At 39.3% G+C, this 11632-nt stretch overlaps 1 pseudogene; it reads left to right on the top strand.

Annotated features, from left to right (window-relative positions):
* LOC109486555 overlaps positions 1 to 11632 on the top strand; it is a 46349-nt pseudogene that overhangs the window by 24555 nt on the left and 10162 nt on the right.

An 11632-nucleotide genomic window follows, 5' to 3' on the forward strand; every position in this document is an offset into this window, starting at 1 on the left:
TCCACAAATTATCAACAAATACGTGAAAATGAGGTGGAATAAGTGTCATGTAAATCTCAGAATACAAAGGCTGCTCATTAACGACCGAAATCTTGCGAAAGATTTTTTACGCAGAAGAAGTTTCGCAGCGGCGTTTCCATTACCAGTGGATCAGTTCTGCGAAATTCTGCGGGACGTCCCGCAATCTTACGCACGGCCTTCCGCAATCTTACGCACGGCCTTCCGCAATATTTCGCACGGCCTTCCGCAATATTCCGCACGGCCTTCCGCAATATTCCGCACGGCGTTTCGCGATATTCCGCACGGCGTTTCGCGATATACCGCAGGACGTACCGCGGTATTTCGCAGAACGTCCCGCGAAAACTGATGCGTATTTCGTGGCCTGTGCTGTAGCAAGAAAGATAGTAAGATAGCAAGTAAGATAGCAAGAAAGATAGTAAGATAGCAAGTAAGACAACAAGAAAGATAGTAAGATAGCAAGAAAGATAGTAAGATAGCAAGTAAGATAGCAAGAAAGATAGTAAGCAAAGTACAGTAAAGTTTGCAACTAACTTCCTATCAAAGGTTGTACATTTGAAAATGTAAAAAGTGAGGGCAATTCTTATTCATATGGCATTCATTTCTTGTGTTAACCGCCGTTAAAGGTTTGCGTAATTGTGTGTGGTTCTGCATTAGGGATAGCCAAATACAATTACAGCTAATTAGAGCATTTAGTTTACAGCTTACAATGGCATGTCATCATTGAAAGACAAAAATCGGCATGTAAAGATATGGAAATAGTCTACCAGCAAAATTTGCCCCTCAAAATACAGGAAATACATGTTGCAAGTCGTATTTCATACATATAGGATCAAGATTTCAAAATTTCCATGCAGAGGGACTACTCTAGGATTGTTTTGTCAGCTGTTACAGTCAAGTAAATTTTATTGTTGATGATACTGAATGGTTGTGTTACAGAGACATCATGATTGAGCAGCTGCAGCAGGAAATTCAGCAGCTGAAACAACAGCTGGAATATGTACAGGAACAGGTGCGTCATTCAGCTGGAACACTCAGCTGCAGCTATGTGTTTGTGTGTGTGTGTTTGTGTCATGTTTGTGTGTGTAACAGTATGCTAACAATGTATGAATGAAATAGTGTGTGTGTGTGTGTATTTGTGTGTGTGTGCGTGTGTATTTGTGTATTTTTGTGTGTATGTGTATTTGTGTGTGTGTTTGTGTGTGTATGTATTTGTGTGTGTGTGTGTTTGTGTGTGTGTATTTGTGTGTGTTTGTGTGTGTATTTGTGTGTGTGTGTGTGTGTGTTTGTGTGCGTGCGTGTGCTTGTGTGTGTATTTGTGTGTATGTGTATTGTGTGTGTGTGTGTGTATTTGTGTGTGTTTGTGTGTGTATTTGTGTGTGTGTGTGTGTTTGTGTGCGTGCGTGTGCTTGTGTGTATATTTGTGTGTGTGTATTTGTGTGTATGTGTATTGTGTGTGTGTGTGTTTGTGTGCGTGTGTTTTAGTGTAAGGTTGTCCACATGTCAATATGCAGTTCTGTAATGATAAATGCATACCCCTTCATAATGTAATTATACTTCGGTAAAAATAAGCATAATCCTAAGTGATTAAAATGACTGTTACCTCATATAGTATTGCACAAATATGTAACAAAAGTTTTTGTCCATTTTTCCATGTAAAAAGAATACATCACAGTGACTATAAAATTAATATTATAATTTATACCCACTCAACTGCTGTGTTATTTTTTCTCCAGGACCAGAGAATTATCAACTCCATGAACATGAGAATACGTGACCTTGAATTCCAGCTGCAACAGAACATGGGCACTGTGAGGGAGATCAGGGAGGTGGGTCACAGGTCAAAGATGTGGGTCACAGGTCAAGGCTAATGAGTCAAAGGTCATTGGTATGGGTCAGATGTTATAAGAACTGGGTGCTTAAGAACTATAATTGTTTTGTCACTGTAAGACGATTTTAAACTTTTCTTAGCTATATAATACCTAAAATTAAGCCTTCTAAATTAAATCATTATTTTGATTATCAATAGATTTACAAACCTGAAAATTCAAGGTGCTGTCTAGTAGTACAAAATTGTTTTGTCTAGATAGATAAACAGATATGAGGCCTGTGCACTTTTGATAGAATGACATGTAGCCTCTTGCAAATACATGTAGCATGATCACATCAATGTCCTATCTGTAAAAAATATATAATATCATGGAACCTTCTACAACTCCAATTGTTGTGCTATTTTAGTCCTATTTAATTTTTTAATAGGAGCAGATTTGTCAAGTTTTTTGTGTAATAATACTTTACAATTCAATTACTTTATATGTGTGTAGCTGTAACTAAGTATTGACCGATGGAGGCAACATATGATAAGTAATGGCAGACCAAGAAAAAAAATCCCACCCCTATTTCGAATAGCACACCCCTGCTTTAGTATTAATGTCTTCTGGTGTTGGACCAGTCTATTGCGTAGCTAGGGGTGTAATGTTGCTCTTGCCCTCTCCACATGTCTGTGGCCCAGGAGTGCCCACAGAAGGTACTCGCTTGTTCCTTGCATAGTTGTCACCAATCACATGCTGTGAAACATCCTTGCATGGTTGTCAATGACAGGTTGTGACCAATCAGAGGCTTTGAAACATCCTTGCATGGTTGTCAATGACATCAAATTGAGACCAATCAAATGATTTGAAATATTGGAATTTGCATCAGTTTTCCTTCATTTTCCTCCAAAAATTTGTGGCTATTCTGTGAATTCTACAAAGAAGTCTCAAGATGATAAATAAATGCCATATATTGCAAGAAAATATTGGAAAACAATCCTAGAATTCCTTCTTTCTTCACTGTAATAATTCTTTGCCATTTGTACATTTAGCAGTAAAACTAATGCTCTGAAAATTTAAAGTCCTTCAGACAAAGTCAAGGAAAATATGCACTTCGAACAAGATGACAATTATTAAAATATATAGATACTTTTTAAAATAATTGTTCTGCATCTTTGGTCATTTTTTTCACACATTCCCATCAGTTTGTAGGTGCCCAAAGGATGTCATTTAATACATGTGCATCAGCATGGTCTTAGGATTATAATTCTGAAACATTAGTTTTCATTTTTTGTATGTAGTTGTGTAAGATTGTATTCTGCTCTTCCTCAGGACAACAAGCTGCTAGTCGCACAGCTAGAGAAAGGGGGCGCTTCTGCACAGGTGCAGCAGAGGCAGAAATCAGACGAACTGGAGAAACAGATGAAGGAAGCAGAAAGTAAGTCATGTCAAATTGAGTCTTCACTTTAACAATTAACTTTATAAGTTTTATTCTTACTTACATTTTAGTTTTATTAGACAATGTAAGAATAAAATGTGGATTTTCATTCTCTGTATTGACTGTCAGAACGTAAAAAAATAATGACAATGGTTTCTGAACTGTTTTAGCATGATCCATACTTCCTAAATTCTGAGTGATGTAGTCATGCAGAAAAAAAGTATTTCAAGTCATAACACACTATACATTGTACACATTAGCAATTTTGCACAGATACATGTATAACATGTAGAAATGTTCAGGTTACATGTATTTATGATATTTTCCTTTCATTTATTTCTACTTTAATGAATAAATTTGCTTTTCCTTCCAGAACGTGCCAACAAAAGTGAAGAGAAGTTTACCAAAATGAAGGATGTGTACACCAAACTGAGGGAAGAACACATTGTCCTTCTTAGAAAGGTAAGAGTGATGCTACAAGCCTCATTTTGTGGTCATTTTACTTCTCTTAGAATCCCTGTACATGTAGTTTCAAGTGTTATTGTACTTTATGATTTGTTTAAAATTAATTCAAAGCATTCAGAAAGCCAGGTTAAAGCTTTAAAGGAATTGTGGAATTTGAATATGGCCTTCCAAACACTGTCAAACTCCCCCCAACCATACTCCCATAGCTTAAAAGATTACGTTGGGAATAAGGTCAGTTGTGGTTGTCTGGTGTCTGGTGAGGTCAGCTTTAACTGTTTAGCTGTGCCAACCAAACGTTTCAAAATGTTAAAATATTCGGAAGTGGGACGGGAGATTTGACTGGATCTCGAGAGTAGACCAGCAGTGTTCTAAAATTTGATTTGTATTGAAAGATAGGCAGGGCCTAAATCTGGTCAGCTTGCTTCTAAACTTTAGCCAATCTTGGTTGGTTGGTTAACGTTGGTCAGGGGAATGTTCCGAATGTGTGACAAGGGCCAAACAAGAAAGTTTATCTGTGTTGGTAGTTGTCTCATGTCTCACTGTGACAGTCTTTTGAAGAAGACCAGAGTTACTTAGGTTGAAAACTCTAGGTGAGAACAATCCCTAGTGTTGGAACAAAAATTGTAACTTTAAACTTGGTCTTGATTTACTGTTTTTCTGTGTCCTGTTTTAGAGCGCAGAAGTGGAGAGGCAGCTCACCAACACCTACAAGTCAAAGGACGAGACAGAAGCAGCCAAGAAAACAGCTGAGGACTTCGCACACAGGTTACAGGCTTCTATGGATGAAAAGGTACAGTATGATAATCATATTTAAAGGCATACAATTTCAGGGCAGCAAAGCAAAAATATTCTGGATGAGGAAATCTGTGTGTTATTGACATCTACCGCCATTTCTTAGCACATTTTCGCCAGCATTTTATCTTGGTACCTTAAGCTACATGATTGTAGAACCCGCTTATGTTTTCCATCGGCCACATTGCATTTTTGTCTTACAGAATATATATAATATAATGTGAATTCGAGGGAATTCATTCCTCAGCTAACCGACATCTTGCACACGCAGTTGTCCCTCAGTAAGACATCTGAAGCCACATAGTTTCCGTTTAGAACAGAGAGATTTTATAGTATGGGATTCAAACCACATTTAGAAAATGAACACTGGTGAGATGCATGTGATGTGATTGATGGTTTACCATTTACTCGAAACAGTATGTGCTCTTGCTACTAATAGAGGAGCTGCAATCTAGATTCTTCTGAGTTTAACTAATCTGATTTTGCCCTAATCTGTCATTTTTTCCTGTCACAGAAATCAGAAGAAGAAGCTAAGACCAGACAACTGCTGACTGAACAGCTTAGTCTTCTTGGTAAGCAGCTATTGTACATGTATGACCTTTTGATTCTGTAAATCTTACCTGATGTGATGAGCTGATGTAGGTTTTTGAGGAATCCTGCCTGCCTACATGTATGTGCACAGGCCAGGTACTGGCCCCTTGCTCCCCTCTGTCAGGTTTCTCTAGCCAGCTCTATACAATCTGAAATTTGCAATGTCTCTATTTAAATTTTAAACCCAACTTTGGTTACTACATATATGACGAAGATCTACATGTAGCATTAACTTACACTCAGAGAGGAGCGCCAGAAATGGGCATATGATTGATAGATCCTGGCACTATTCATGATTTTAGACACATTTTTGTATGATTTTCCTCTTCTGCCCCACAGTGAGTGCAGTAGAAGAGGGTGAACACATGGTGCGTGGAGCGCTGGACAAGTTTGACGACCCTCTACACGCACAGTCCACATCTACAGCAGGTCAGACTTCTGGCTCACACTTTTTTCTTGTCTTACAAGACTGTTTAAGTCTACATAATGAGGCAGAAGGTCGTTAAAGGTTGCATTTTGTATACATGTAATTAGGAATAAATAAAGTCCTGTCTATTGTTTAGAAATGTTTTAGAAAGATATCTGCAATGCGCTTGAATGAAATGTTGACCAAACATCCAAAGAAAGCCATGAAAAATCCCAGTTCTGCAGAGACGCAGTACATTTAACTATTAAATACTATTAATTTAAAACAAAAAGTGTAGGGTCAAATTCAACCTAATGTGTTCCATAATGATTGTGAAGACTTGACCTGAAAATGTGTACAATTTATTCCATGGGCTTTATAAAGGTTCCTGCCATAATTTTTGTGTGTTATAATGTTCCTCAGAATACCTGATCAGCCGAGCTCAGTGCTTACTTGGATCTCTGGACAGTCTGGGCAGGAACTACAACAGCTTCACACAGAACAAGAAAGGTACGGAGGGCACCTCAATTCTGTGCAACTGTCTCCTGCTCTGCTGAAAATTTTGGTCCCAGCACAAGTGTTCTAGCCAGTGTCCGTCTTATAATACTCTTCCTCAGAAAACACAGTAGATTAGCTCGTTAGAATCATATTTTAGTATTAGTTTGTGTATGTACCTTTGTTGTTTCTTTGCCATACACTGTACCAGCTACAGTTGTTGAGCAATAAAGTTGATTGATTGATTGATATAACGGAATTTTGCTGCTCAACATGAATCATCTGATTCAGATAAATGAAAATTTTGCCAAATCCATTATCTTCCAGGACAAAACCAATGTTTAAAGGTAAAAAAGAGGTTGATTAAAGTAAGCTTAAGTCTACAAAATTTGCCTCTCAAAATAGAGGAAATAGAGTTTCAGGCCTGGGGGTTGAGATTTCAAAATTTTCCCAAGGAAGCATGTCCACTGAACCCCTCTAGAATTGTCCGCTTTGGTGCTGGACAATAATCGCATCATTTTTCGTCAAACAAAATCGAGATTAAAAATTTCAGGCTAGCAAGAACACTGTTATTATTAATTTTGTACACAATATAATCTTTTTTCTTCCTGTATGAAATAACTTGAAGGTATATAATATATATAATATATATACATGTAGTAAGTTATTGCCATAGTATCAATTTGGACTGGCCAATGTTTGGAACTTTTCTGCCTTTGTCACAGTGACCCCTGACCTGGTGAGAACAGTGACTCAGTTTGGCCACCTAGCAGCTGACACCATACTGCAGGGCAAGGCTGCCTCACACATGGCTCCTCTGGAACAGGGAGAAGGTAAGACTGGATCACTCTACTCTAGGAAAATTGTTTGCCGTTTTGCAAAAAAATATGACTTTGATTGGAAACACAGATTATGTGCACCCAACCTAAAAAATTAGGTGCACAAAACATTTTTTTGGGTGCACCATATAAAACAAAACCTAAATGATAATTAAATTACAGATCTTACTGCTCCTCTTCTGAGCTTGAATCTGAAATGGGAACTTCAAAATCTACTACAACAACAAAGATTTATTATTTTTCTGACGCTTAGATGCCAAGAATATCCTGTATAAAATTATACTATGATACATTTCATATGTACAAAAATACCTAAAAAAATATTTGGAAAAAATGGATGCACAGCTCCAATTTTGGGTGCACATGCATCCAATATTTCGAGCCCTGGCATACCAATATCTGAGACAAAAATGCGATGTTGCTGACAAAAAACAGTTGCTTGTTTTGTGTCGTGGACTTGCCATAGCTGTTTATTGATGGTACCAGAAAATTATTGTCTCCTCACATAGCTTGTTTTGGAGCTATGTCAGACACTTCCAGCACAAGTTTGAAATACATGTAATTACAAAAATGGGCTGAGAAATGGCAGTAAATGTCGATATTAGACAGATTTCTATTGTTTTGCCCGTCTAAAATTGCAATTTGGGATCACAGATCTTGCAGAGAAGTGTAAGGGTACCGGGGAGAAAAGTCTGGTGCTGCTCGGGTCACTACGCCAACAAGGGTCAGCTGAGGTCACCGGGCAACAAGTTCAAGATGTGAAGGCATCAATTCAAGATATTATTACTTGTGCTCAGGTATGTAAATACAACTTAGTAGTGATAGTGCTGCATACCTAAACCCACATTTAGGTGCAGGTCCAGATTCAAGTCCAGAGGTTTAGGTTCAGTTCAGGACTCGTAAGTCCAGACCTAAACCCATGGCTTATACAAAATTGCATGTTGTATTGGCAAAACTGTGGCCACATAACATGGAGGCCGACACTTGACGATGCCCGAGGTCAATGTTTTCTTCATTTTGCAGCACAGATTTTGCAATCTATGGGAAGTTTTAGGTGGTTTGGAAAGTAAAGGCCATGACTTTTTTTTTGTAATAAGTCCGGAATTGGTTCCTGAGTTTTGGATTTTTTTTGGACTTGAACCTTAACACTTTTATACAAGTCCGGAACCGGCCCAGCAAACCAGTACACAGCACTAAGTAGTGTGGTATAGCCTGTTAGTCTCATACAGCTTTAACTCCTATAGTGGACATTGGACAATAGCTGCTGTTGATGGACTATTCCACACCACATACAGTACGTGGGTGTCATATGATTTAATTTCAATACCCGAAAATACAGAATGATACAAAAATACAGATGCAAAAAAAAAAAAATAATGCAACATCATTTTGGGGCCCCAAAAACTTGTCAAAACTTGAAAATCAAAGAAATACATCATACATGTACCTGCCTTGAGTTGGAACTGCGAACACATGAACACAACCGAAAATAGTATCTTCTCAATTGGGATTCTGTTTTACACATCTAGCAATATCTCAGATACCTTGCTTGCATTTCAGTAACTATCAGACAGCTTCCCCAGAGCTTCTAAGTTCTGCTTCTTGCCACTATAAGTAGCCTATGTAGGTGGCGCCTTTGTGGCAAGACAGCAATCCCAAACATAGCATTACCAGTCGTGCAAAAGAAAATCCCAATACATGTACACATCAGGTCATTTTTGGAAATGAATTTGGTGCACAAATTGGGTACACAAAAAAGATTTTGGGGGGCACCATATAAAATAAAATAACTACATGTAGGATGTCTGCAAAAACTGTTTTGTTTCTAAAGAAAAGTACTACAAGTTAGAGTGATTTTTTTTATTTTTCTGACAATTAGATGTTAAGAATATGCTACTTTGTACATGTAAGTATACATTTCAGATCTTGACATACATAAATATACAAAAATATTTGGACTGGTGCAGAGCTCAAAATTTCGATGCACTAAGGTGCACATGCACCCTGTATTTCAAATCATATACATGTATGTTCTACCAACCTGATGAAACTATTTTCGGGAGTACTGCTAAATTCTTACAGAAGGATATCTATTTCTGCAGGGGTAACAAGTTTTGCATATGATAACAAAAGTGCGTTACATTGTGCTTCCTCAGGACCTGATCCCTAAGATAGCAGACATTAAGAGTGAGCTGGGAGACTTGGTGGAGACAGAGATGTCTGAGACGTCAGAGGCGGTAGACAAGGCTGCTGCCAAGATCGAGGAGATGCTGAACAAGTCTCGACAGGGCAGCTCAGGGGTCAGGCTGGAGGTTAACGAGAAGTAAGTCGTTTAAGATTGGTCCTGTTGACTATTATAATTATAGTGTTTATTATTAATATTAAGCCCCTGTCACACAAAGCAGAAAATCCCGGGCCAACCAAACACTGCTGAAAATGTCCCAAAGTGTCTTTTTAGTTGTCCTAGCCTCAATTTTAGTGGTCAGTGTCCATCGGACCACCTTTAATTTCAAGCCCTATTTCAAACCCTATGTAGGTCTGCTGTCAGCCTTGGTAGGTGGTCGTAGGAAGGATTTGAATGTATGACAGGGGCTTTAATGTATGACAGGGGCTTTAATGACATTTATTCCTAAAATCCACACTTTTTTGGAATGTCTTTTTTTCTGTTCTATTCTGTTCTATCTCCTTTTTAGTTTCCTGACTTTACTATACAAATACAGCCCACTGTTACTTTTAATTGTATTATATCCAAAATTGAAATACATGTACTTCATTGCATATAGATTTCATCTTTCTAAAAATTTCTCATATCAGTGTTCCCGCCAGGCATGCGTCCTTGCGTCTTTTGGACGCACTATTTGGGGAAAAGACGCACTCCGTCCAGCTGAGTGCGTCCAAAAAAATTCGAAGGGTGAAATGACCTGTGCCACCAATGGGTGGATTCTTTGAAAAATATCTCCGTTTGAAGAAGTAGTAAGCCTACTTCTGCGATCTGTACTTCGATTCCTCCCCGCCCCTGTTATCCAGGTCCAGCGAGGAGCTCGGCACACGTCATGGGGAGGGGCGCGGCACGCCTCAAATCCATTTTCACACCCATGAAATTAGCAGGCCATTGTGCGACCCGCACAGGCACGCGTACGGGCGGAGTCCAAGTTACAGCCCCACTGTATAGTAATGTATTTTGTAGGGGGAAACTTTTCATCCATTTCGCAAGACGTCACCGCCGCAGCCAAAGGTAAGGCAAGGGCAGCGAAACGTACATCTTTGGAGAGTGTTGGCGATCAAGAAAGCAACAGTCAATAAAGATTTGTGAAAAAACACAATATTACATTATTGATTTAATCGGTAAGGGAGCATTTAAATGTTGAGGTACTACGTAGCTATGTTGTTCTTTACGAAATAAAGACACCGAACAGTTCCGCCCGCAACGATTATCGAGGCGGGAGAAGTGAGCCTGGGCGGACAATTTTGGTGCTACCCAACAGCTACCGTGTTTAAAAATTGACACCGAAACCAAAACAACAACGAATGGCTATTGGGACTTGCAATTCTGAACGAGAGAGAGCGAAGATGTTTCAAAATATCTCGTAAACTACTGGTTATGTCACAAAATCAAAGGAATAAAAACTTCCCTTGGAGAGTTGGAAAGCTTCTGGCCGCTGATTCCCACGTTGTGTTGCCAAGACAACGGCACGTCCTGATCAGACAGAGTGGCGTCACGCCTTCAACAGCAGAGACATAGGCCCCGCCCAACGGGCGGGCGGCAAAAGATTTCAAAGACTTCTGAACTCCGCCCGCCCCAATCATTGTAGCGTACATCTCCCAGCATTTCCACGTCGTAATGGCTGGTATAGTCCCGCTACCAAATACGTTTCTGTAGCATTTAATATTTTATTAAGATTTAAAGAGATTTGTGATACGAAATAAAATGATTTGAACCTTAGTAACGGCATGGATATATAATCTTGTTGAAGATTTCTGTGTTCCAATAGCCGGAAGTGCATTAAAACTGGTTGTATTCATGTTACGTTACGACGTTACGACGATCAAGAACGTTCACGGCTTGCGGACCATTTCATATCTTACCACACATAACCCTCTTAGAATTGTGTTTATACTTACGGGGGTATTCATTTTCGGCCGGAGTTCCACTGAGATTGGCGGCTGGCTGGCGAACTATCCGTCGGCATGACCGAGCACCGGTTGTCTTTTGTGCTCGGAACGTGAGTGACCTACATTTCTTACCGTGCGTCCTCTCGTTTTAGCGCAACTTCGTGTCAATATCGACGATACACAGAAGAAATACGCTCGTTTATTGAAGTTTACTTTTATTTCCACGCGTCAACATTATTATCCAACATGTTACGGACGAATCGCTGTCGTTCCAAGCTCCCGGTGCCGGTGTTCCGCTGTATTCGTCGGTCATCCTCGGATTTGTCGGGGGGGAAAACCTCAAATAAAGTACGCGCCTGACTTTGGCGACGGCCTGAGACACATTTTGTATTTTAAAAGTTTAAAAAGTGAATACTTTATTCAGAAATTTACCGTAACGAAGTTTTAATATTATTTCCCACGATGTAAGACGTCCCAAGGTCAGCCGGTAGCCACGTATCTGAAACATAATTTGGACTAGAATACGTATGCGAGAAGTAAACAAGTTTAGGGGACAGGGCGGTCGCATTGATAATACGGCGGCAGGGGTGAAAGGAGAGGCCGACAACCACTCTCATTTTGCCTCTCAAAATAAGGGAAATGGCGTTATTTGAGGGTTAAAAAT

The sequence above is a fragment of the Branchiostoma belcheri genome, unplaced genomic scaffold, assembly GCF_001625305.1.
Source record: "Branchiostoma belcheri isolate BF01 breed outbred unplaced genomic scaffold, Haploidv18h27 scaffold1, whole genome shotgun sequence".
In the NCBI taxonomy this organism is placed as follows: domain Eukaryota; kingdom Metazoa; phylum Chordata; class Leptocardii; order Amphioxiformes; family Branchiostomatidae; genus Branchiostoma; species Branchiostoma belcheri.